A 10,817-nucleotide genomic window follows, 5' to 3' on the forward strand; every position below is an offset into this window, starting at 1 on the left:
CGTTTGTTTCATCCGTTGCTAACGACGTCCACTTAGGATGACGTAATACCACCAAAGTCGTCCCAGAGCAGTGGAATATGGAGTTTCGCCTGTGTTGGCGCTGCGGAGCAGTCGTTTAATTAAATTATGCCCTAATCAGTCGAGCTACGAGGTTAAGATTAAACAGTTCGCTAAGTCTAATTCTGCGCTAGGAAATCCTTTAAAAAGTTACTATACTTGGATCCAACCTGTCAGGGGCACTTTAAATCAAAAATGAACAAGCTAAATCTTTCTTGAAAGAATCCTATCTAAGTAGCCTATTGCATAGGCCTACACCAAACATTCTAATATTTGATTGAACTGCAATGATAGGCCAATATGTGTAGATTTATTAGCAAAATAGTAAGATTGTAAATACTCCTACTGGCTTTCTGCTTCTTGTGTTTTTTGTTGTTGTTGTTTTTTTTTGTCTACAGAGGTTCTACAGGGTCTACAGAAGTCTCTAGGGTCTACAGAAGTTTTTCGATCCTCTTCGGCCAATCGCCATTTTTCGGTGAAGTGGTGGCCATGTGATCCAATCAGTTGTTCTATATCAATATCTTGGACCGGATCGTCATGTTATTGTCTGTTTGTTTGCTACTTTTTTTAACGTAATATGCCGAATTGGTTTACTTTTTTATTTAACGCGTATTACTCATGTTGCTGTGGCATATTACTGTGACATGCCACTACTAGGCTACATACCGGCTAGCGGGGCCTGTCGTTTTTGCATTGATTCAACGTTTGATGACGTTGGATCGGTGTAGAGGTGACGAGTTTATCTGGTTGGGGTCTTAGAATTATCGCTTTATTGACATAACTTTATATCAAAGCACGCTTGATATCTGCAAGACATAACTTCCTTGGGTATAACTGGATTTCCGCAAGATGATGATGTTGTTTTTGCTTGTTTGTTTTACTTGTTTATTTTCCCGTATGCCCAATTGGGTAGGAACTTGATACCACGAACAAATATAATTGGAATTCAATCGGGCAGCCCAGTTGGGGCCCAATGTATTGCCCTTTTGGTACCCAGAAGGACCCAAGCTACCATTGCTGGCTGGGACATTTTCGTTTGGGATTTTATCTTTCCGTAAAATTTTAAACATTCTTCCATAAACCCACATTTCAAACACCTCTAATCGTTTTACCATTTGGGATGACAGTGTCCATGTTTCTGTATTGTAAAGTAACATAGCCCAAATATAGCATTTTATAATTCGTTTTCGAGTATTTATGGTAATTTTGGGTGTTTTAACGTATTTTTCATTTTTCTTTTTTTTTTCTTGTTAATAAATTTAATATTCAACCATTGTATTTTATTTAGATATAAAAGTACTGTATGTTCTTCAAAGGAGGACGTCTTGTGATGTCGAAAACGTTCGAAATTTGTTTCTATGTAGTTCTCTTTTTTGACTTTTTCAGATATTATGGACTATGGTAGTAAACTTATACAGTATATATGTTAAATTTGATTGCGTTGCTGGGCTTTATGTGCTTATGGTTCAACAAGAAAAACTCACTACCAAAGTTCTATCTTTTTCATTTTGACATTTTCTGTAACGCAACTGCCATTTTCACGGTACCCGGACATTTTGCCGAAAGGACATTTTGCCGAAAGACATTTTGCCGAAAGGACATTTCGCCGAAAGACATTTTGCTGAATGGACATTTTGCCGAAACTCATTTTTGTGTTATATGTATCGATATTCTCTTCAGTGTGTTTTAGTCTATCGTTCACAACCTTAGTCCTTTCTGCAATTTGTCCATCGGCAAAATGTCTTTCGGCAAAATGTCCTTTCGGCAAAATGTCTTTCGGCAAAATGTCTTTCGGCAAAATGTCCTTTCGGCAAAATGTCCGTGCACGCATTTTCATCTATTGTGTATCCCGATAGGTAGCCTAAAGCTTTGACTTGTTCGATCAGCATTCCGTCAAAACTTATATTCAAACATTTTCTTTTCTTGTTATGATCATTGTTATCGCTTTTTTGCTCTAAATTTCATGCTATATTCCTTTCCAATATTGTTTACTTTTTCTAAAATTTTTTGGAAAAGCGTCTGCTGATTCAGCCAACTCAAACAGCAAAATTTGTCATTTTTACATTGATTCAACGTCTGCAGACGTTGAATCAATGTAAAAATGACGAATTTTGCTGTCTGGGAATAAGACGTATTCTTTGCTTCCGATTTCATCCTCATTCCGTTGCTATAAACTCTTTTCTTCTGTATAACAAACAAACGGAAAAATAATACAAGTTATTGCTCGTCGCCCGGTACTACGCCTTTTCGAACAAAAAGTCCCATATATTATTTTTCAAAAGAAGAATCGCATTTTGCGCACAGCTTTTGTGACGCTTCTTGGTTTAAGCGTCTGGCTTAGATTGGAACAATTGGTAAATATGTTGGTCTGTTTACGTTTGTAGCGAACAATTGTAATAAGCTTTATTGTTCATAATGACATTCGGTCACGCAGATTTTACTGTTTTTATCAAGTTGATGTTCTAATGTGCCGATTGTTGAATGAATAAAACTCTACCAAGTTGTCGAAATCTCTGTACTGTACCTCCATAATTCATATCCAACCATGAGTTAACTTTGCAAAACTGAAAGAGTATAGACAAAAATGTATTGTATTTTTAGCACAAAGTAACTTGCGTCGACTGCTTCCGACAGTCACTTTTTCTATAATAGTTTTTGTACGCAGTAAATAATTATGTAAATATCAAATTCGGAACTGTAGCGTAATACAAAACTTGATTTTTTTGCTAGGTAGGCCTAAAGGTAAAAGTGGTCCCATACTTGATTCAAGCGTTGGGTATGAGAAGAAAAGGTTCTCATTGTACTAAGCCTTCGGCACTAAAGAAAGTAGGGTGGTCAGTTCCTCTCTCTCGGCCGCCTTTCCTGCAGCAATTCTGCCCACCCAATTTATTTCACCTTGGGTAGAGGGAACCGGTGTTTTTAACAACCAGCTGAAGACGGGAGTCGAACCAGGTTTGCATAATTGGAAAGCCAACGCCTTATTCGTGCGCCATCCCACTGCTAGGGTAGGCTTAAAAACTTCATTGGTTGGCAAAGTGCACCGGATTCTGAGACAAATACGTTTTTAAGGTCATGTAAAAATAGTGGAAATCTGCCCTAGTAGCCTACATTTGAGAAATGCAGTTTACTGTAACTATTGAAAAGGTGCTATACTTTTTAAGGTGAATGACATGGCTCACAAACAAGCAAACTCAAAAATTTAAGTAGGCTAGACATCTAGAACCCCATACTGCCAGTCTCGATGATCAGACTGGGGTGACGGGTTTGTGGCTAAAGCCAAAACTGGCAAGAAGTTGAAGGCTTGCCTCATTGGTTAGCAGTGGATCCAATGGAATTTCATCTGTGTTGAATTGTAGGATTTGGAGATAGAGAAAACCGATAACCCAATAAGACTGCAATACAGAGTGATAAAAAATGTTTTTGTGTGGATGGTTTAGAGTCATTTGGTTAGAGTCCACTAAAACAGCTTACGTCCAGCTGTCCTGGCTATAACTAACTTCACATTACAAAGACGTTCATGTTTTTATTTTTAGCTTGTTTGCAATAGATTTCAGTTTTAAAAACTTTATAAAGCGAAAAGCAACTTTGTTATGCTTAGTCCTCGGCAGCAGGCCTACGATGTTTTGGTAGCAACAGTTGTAGCAAGTTTACTTTTCCAAAAAGCAACAATTAAGTCCAAAAAAAACATTGGTACGCGCTCCACAGGATCTCATGGTTGTCTCTAGTGGATGCTATACTATAAAAGGGTAGTCAGGTAATAAATCTCTACTGCGTCCACTGATAACATTTCTTCCTGAAACCCAGTTGGGTCAACGTTAACTTCGGTCACCTCTCCAGGTCACCTCTCCAGCCTTGCATCACCAAGGCGCGACGGCTCCTCAGTCCTCACTGGTATTGGGGGCTTTAGTATGTTGCGTCGGGCTTAACTAAAAAGGCTGGTTTTGAGTGCGATGAGGTGCAGACGTCAGGCAATACAATCAAGCAATGCCGGCTGTGCCCCAGCTATGCTGATCATTCCATCGTGTGAATGGCATAGTTTCCATTGACGATGACACCAGCCGGTGGCTACCGACAGTGTCCTAATACTTAACGACAATACGAGAGAAAAAGTACTTTGCTGTGAAATTTTGTAGCTATGACAATTGATAGGTTGTAACAAAGCGGCATTGAAAACACTCGTTCTAATCTGATAAAGGCTTGTCACCCCGCCATTATTATGTCATCCCGCCATTATTAACCAGAAAGTGACAAAACCTCAACAGACAATGGCTTTTTTTCAAATAAAGGATAACGTTGATAGCAATTTTAACAGCGTCAGAAACATTTCTTTGAAGAAAGTTTTAACGCTTCAAATAATGCGACACAGAAACTATGGAATTTTGCAGTGGCAATTTTTTATTGATAAGTTTGAGTCCGGTAAAGCGCTAATTTCACAAATGATTTCTATGAGACTTTGACACTTCGGCAGTGTTTGGGTTGGTCCCATACGTGGCGTACGAGTTTGTGTATAATTTGAAAAACATCAAATTCATTAGCGACTCATTGGTTCAAACATTTCAGAGTATTTTAGAAAAGCTATTATGTTTTCGTGAAAGTAATGAATGTTTGATAAAATAGGTTTGGAAGGCTTCCATTAAATATTTACTTTGCTCAGATGACAATAAATTACAATAGACACCAGACTGAGAGTGGGCTTGGTTCATTGAGTTACAATCTTCCCATGTTAAATTAACGTTTATAGACGTTGAAAGACAAATTGACGTAATCAGCGATTTCGAAATATGTTCTACCCAAGTGCTCGACAAAACATTAAAAATGATTTCTGAATAGAAGTTTTTACAGATTTGTAAAGACCAACGTGCAACTTGTGGAATGTGTTGCTGATCCAAGACTGTAACGTAGGCTGCATGGTATTTGTAGTAACAGTCCTTTGGCTTTAGATTATACAACCTGTTTGCACCTTCACAACAAAAATAATAAAAAAAAAATATCTTTTTAAACTTAAATAAAAGTGGCTCCTTTATCCAAAACGTTTGTCCTGGTGGTAATTCAGATAAATGTAGTTTCTTCTTCCTGGAAAAGATTGTTTGCAAACTTTTGCATTTTGCCGCAAACCTCTGGCTCAGAGTCTAGAACTAGATCATGTAAATGTTAAAACAGAACAACAACAGACTACACTTTGCTCAAACCTTTGTTGTTCTATAGTTCTATAACATCACTAAATAACGAGTTACTCCACAAAAGGTTACATCTTACAGCCAGTAATTTATTTATTGTTATCGAGAGCTTAGATTTTCGCTTTTAATTTGGGTTGTAACGAGGTATCTTTCATATAACTTAGTCTTAAAACGTTTTCCTTTTGGTTTTTAATCAAATGTAACATTTTGACCTGTAGAAATTTTACCAAATATTCTTAACGGAACGGTATTATAACAATGCGTTACTGCATAACATTGACTTTTATAACGTGACTTACCTTCATGATAATGAATAACAGTTGGATTGGATGAAAGTGAACTTGTGGCCTGAAATGCATAAAAATAGCAAATTTGTTTTCCTTCAAAAACCGAAGAATAAACTGTATGAATGGCCAAACAAGGGAAAAATCCCCTCCAGATAACACCATTGCCTGCATTGATGTCCCTCGCTTCCCTGGTAGGTATCTTCCATGTAAGTATGATGTGCCTGCTGAGTGTTTGGGTGTGTGGACGGCTCCCGAAGCGGACGCACTAATAATGAGACAGGGGACAAATCCATTTCATATGGAAAGTTTTAAACCTGCAAGATGTAGTAGTATCCATCTTGAACTCTGAGCGTTGCGCAAAAAATAAAGCAAAAAAAATGATGTCACACTTCAGTTGAGCAGAATGGGATAGTAAATATTCCATCGTCATAACAACAGAGAGGAAGAAGCTATTCTTAAAAACTCATATGGCTTTATAAGGCAGTGCATGCTTTTACAAACCATTCCTTAGAGCAAACAGCAAACCTAAAAAAATTATTGCTTGCATTTTGATTAACAATGTTACAGACGCTAGATTACACCTTGCATTAACCTATCATGCACATTTGTAATGGGTTTTCAAATATCAAACTTTTTTACAAAAGCTAAAAAAGTTTTTAAAAAAGTTTCTAAAAAAGTTTTCAAATATCAAACTTTTTTATCAACTTTTTAGTAGGATTATTGTAAATGAGCCTAGACTAAGCGTCCATATTTGTTAGTTGCAGTCATTGCATGCAACCGAATTTGCAGCGGCTTTTCGCCCATCACAACACAACTACCGAATTGAATGAATACAGGTGTGTTCCGCTAAAGATTATAAACTTAAAGCAGCTAAAACAATTAAAAAAGTCTTCAAGTTGTAAAGCAATTTCTTGTTGAAGCATAAAAATTGTAAATATTTGTTGATCCATGATGTGCAAATATTTTCGAGGAATTATTATAATGTTGAGATGGTATAATGTTCATTGTACGCTAGGTTATAAAGTAGCAGCAGGCATGATATTTTGCACGTGGCCTTCATATTACATACCGTAGCTTAGTAAAAAAAACTTACGCTTTCATTCACAGTTTTGTTTTGAGCTATTTCAAACATTTTTTTTCAACAAACTTATTCGAAACAAATTTAGCTATAGAGGTACTAGACAACCATACTTAGAGAAGCTAAGCTAAAATTATCAAGCATCTAATTTTGGCATAGCGTTTAATGGTAGGTCACGATAAAGTAGTCAAGGTTGATGCTTAGTGGTTAATTGCTATAAAAATACCAAGTTCTATCGCAATGATTTGTTATTGCATCAATTTTGGCTCATAAAATACAAAATGAAAAAAATTTGCATCATGTCTAAATCATCAATGTGAAACCAATATAGAAACAACAAAGTTTTAAATCGAAGACTTCAATTCTCCTTTGGCTCTTTTCAATCAAAAGTATAGTTACTTTATTTAATTCAGACAAATAGTAACCCAGTGATGGTCGCAAAACACCGGGTTGCCAAGCACAACAGGCATGGAGTAACGAAGCCAAGTTATTCGTGATTGGCCGGTCACGCAGGGCTGTTGCCGTGCCAACACGGCACGCTGGTCTTAGGCAAGGACCGAGCATCGAATTCAATCAGATAAGAAAAATCATTTCAGGAAGAGGAGGTTTGCTGAAAGAGAAATATGGTGGATCAGTACTACTAGATCAAAATCAATGAGTTTCTGGTGGAAGTTTAACTTACGCTATTGGCTCGTTGGTCAAAAGTTGTGCTTCTAATCGTTTGTGATTTAGTTTCTAAAATTGAAGATTAAACGCAATTCAAAAGAATAACATTAGGAAAGGAACAAGTTAAAATATATGTTTACATAATTTAGACAACACATTTCTATTCAAGTTGAACACTAGTTTACGTTGAGACTGTTCAAAATTCGTCAACACGGTACCTGTCTGTTCAGAATATTACAACCAATTAACCAGTGATGGTTGTTGCACAAGATCAACGTTAAAACGTCGGCCACAGCCTTTTATCACTTTGAAGTCGGAAAACCTCAAAGTTTTAAAGCAGGCCTACAATAATTTTATTTTGGGATGTAATGTGTAGCTAACAAATTGACCAACATGTATTTTGCAGTCATCCAGAGCACTTGCATAACTAACTTGTGTTGTTGATCGAAGATAAGATAAATAAACAATTAAAATGGAAATCGGAGATACTGGAATGACTTTGGGCGACGTTTCCGACGCAACAAAACAAGCAAGTTCTTTAACGAAAAGCCTCCCAGGGATGGCAAAATCAACCGAAGAAGGTGAGCAGAATACTGTTTCTAAGAATTTTCGTGTGCATCCACTAAAATACTCCTTTGTAGTAAAGTAAAAGCTATGTTTGAAATTGAAACTCGAATGAGCTTCTTCAGTTTGCTGAGCGCTACAGTTTGTACTAGAAATGTTTGAACTTTTTAAAGAAGATTATAAACAACAGTTAAAACACTGCTTTTGACACGAAGACTATAATGTTACTTACTTTGTGTCTTTTCAACGTAGTTTAAACTTAATTGATGTGGCTTGTAGGACTGTTGGAAGCATGCCTATGAATTCTCTTTCGACGCAAATTTTCTTTGATTTCCTTCTAATTGAATTCTTTATGAACAATTTTGTTTCTATTTGACAAAAAAATGTTTCAAACGGCCTTGGCAGCCAGACGGTAAATTAACAAAATTTAACGTCGTTGCTGAGTTAGCACCAAACGAAATAGTGATATATGTTAAAAATCATTTACATTGCACTAAAGTAGAAAATGTTAGAGAATAGAGTAGGTCATGAAGTAAAATGGATAAAGTCACAAGCGATGATTTGGATAGAAACACATCAAACAGATAAGAGATAATATATTGGATAGACACACATCCTCCACCACACAACCGCCTGTTCATCTCTGAATTGCAACAAAGTGTGATCACCAGGGCTTCATGAATAACTGCAACGTAAAGTAAATTTTCAAATGCTTGTCGTAGTCTACATAGAACCATGTTTAGCCTACTGTTTGATGTGTATCTTCTACAATCTACAAATAGCCTACATGACTAGATCACCGAGTCCAGATGTAGCTTAATAGCCGAAAACGTTAGCATTTTCTTTTCTGCATCATGATCAATGCCATAGGGTTGTTTGGTTTCTTTTAGATATTATAGTTACTGTAACCTACTGAGTTAAAGTGTTCCCAACTACTGCATAATTTATTCACTACAGGTTCAGCTGAGCCAGAAATTTGTCCCACTTGCAAGCAGAAGATTGTTACCAATCAGCCAAGTAAGCCACTATACATTGTTCAATTACTGCTAATACAATCTGGCATCCATTCAGTGCTTTCAAACGTTGTAAAAACTGCTAGTCAATATGAAAACTGTAAACTTGTGGCAAAAACTCTAGGCATGCAAGCGATTTGTTTGGCGAGTAAACGATGTCTCCATAGCGCCACCTGTCAACCTTTCTGTAAGCTTAAGGCGTTTCAATGCTCATGAAGAAAATACTTATTTTTTTCACACGCTATCATTAGCCTGTATAGCCTAAGCCCTAAGTAACCTACTGTAGGTGAATAAGTAGCCAAAAAACACTACTATAGCTTTAATCCTAAATTCTTTTGTTCGGTATGTTCTGCTTGACAGTATTTCAGCAATCGAAAATCACTGATATGATGATAACGTTCATATAAGACCGTTTTGCATTTTTCATGCAAGGTTTAGGTATATTCTATATCTTATACATGCAGACCAGGTAAAGGTCTACTCTATGCATTCATGCTTGCAATATGATTATTTTAAAATTATTTGAATAGTATCGTGACGTGTTGTTGCCTGATTGGTTTAGGTGGAGGTGGTGTTAATGGAGCCATCGAGTCAGCAGATCAAGCCGTGAATTGTTGCAACAAAGCCTTTGATTGCTTCGGGAAGGGATTGGACACTGTAGACAAAGTACAAGGAATGACAGGGGAAGCATAAGTGCTGCAGAGACTTAAAAATTATTAAGCTTTTTATCAGTAAATAGCGTTCTTTGTTCCCAACGTTTGAAGGTCTGACTGTACTGTCTATGAAACGATATTTGTTTCGGAAAAACAGCAATTTCACGTTTTGCTGCTTAATTTTGAATCAGTGTAAAAGATTCTTCGAGACGTGGCAATGCCATACAAATTCGCTATTTGCTGATAAGCTTTGAAATTAATACATCATCGAGAATCATGTTTGGAATTGTAAAGAGATTAAATTATGCAGGGGGTCATTTCCTTCTTGCAGATTTTCATTTGCAGTCAAAATTTAGTTTTCTACAATAACGTTTTCTAGCTCGTAATCCTTTTCGTTGTAGCTGATGTCTCAGATGCAAAATGCATATCGATTGATTTGCTTACACTCGTTTTTTCTACGTCACATTTTTCTAAAAATGTTTTCAGTTATTGCAAATCAGGTGTTTGTTTTAAAGGAGTTTTATACCGTATTTTGTAAATCTTTGCTATTGTTAGGTTTTAACACTGTTATATCCCTCAATGCAAGGTGCGTTTCAAATGTTTTTGTTCAGATAAAATTGCAAAGTCAATTGCTCCGAGGTTTTATTGCATTCGGACAACGCCACACTATGTATTTATGACTGACAGAGAATAGAGATGCTTTGCTTTGGAATTAAAGGCAATAGGCTATATTTTTTCTATAAATTGTGGATCATGTTTTAGACTTCAAATTTGGTCAGTTTTACTTCAATTTGTGAAAACAAATAGCCTAGACCTCCAAAACTCGAGATTGAATACTTTTATTGTAGGCTACAAACAAAATTCCATACGATTATTGATTGTTAGTTTTTTTTCATACAGCGCTTCCGTCTTTATTTCTTTCGTTCAGTTATTTTGTCACTGTACAATACATATCCCAATTCGCACAAACTTGGCTTTGATTTAATAATAGGAGAGCGCAACTGCCCCCCTCCAAAAATAAATATATCACCTTTTGTTATAGCATCATTTAAAAAGTTTACTATAAATTTAGGTGGAAAGTACTTTTAGAATGGACATTTTTTTAATTTTCTGGGGGAGGCCCCCTCTAGGTGCTTTGCTTTCGCCGACTCGTTCCTGGGTTTACTGACACGTGCTATAACACTAATTTTATAAATTACACCTAGGCCTACAAGCTACAGTACTTTTGGACTAGAGTTTGTGTATACTGTATTTTCCATGCAGTGGATATTGATTGAGGGAATGTTTATCCTCGAACTGGAAAAGCTCCTTGTGGGAGTTTA

General features: G+C 36.5%; 1 long non-coding RNA gene across 1 annotated transcript; it reads left to right on the forward strand.

Moving 5' to 3' along the window:
- Positions 1 to 7,675: 7,675 nt before the first annotated feature.
- On the forward strand, positions 7,676 to 10,464 carry LOC145772276 (uncharacterized). The gene is made up of 3 exons (XR_014289284.1): positions 7,676 to 7,846; positions 8,787 to 8,846; positions 9,405 to 10,464. It is a non-coding gene; the product is annotated as an uncharacterized LOC145772276 (long non-coding RNA).
- Positions 10,465 to 10,817: the final 353 nt, after the last annotated feature.

Source organism: Aplidium turbinatum, chromosome 6 (assembly GCF_918807975.1).
Source record: "Aplidium turbinatum chromosome 6, kaAplTurb1.1, whole genome shotgun sequence".
NCBI classification, from domain to species: domain Eukaryota; kingdom Metazoa; phylum Chordata; class Ascidiacea; order Aplousobranchia; family Polyclinidae; genus Aplidium; species Aplidium turbinatum.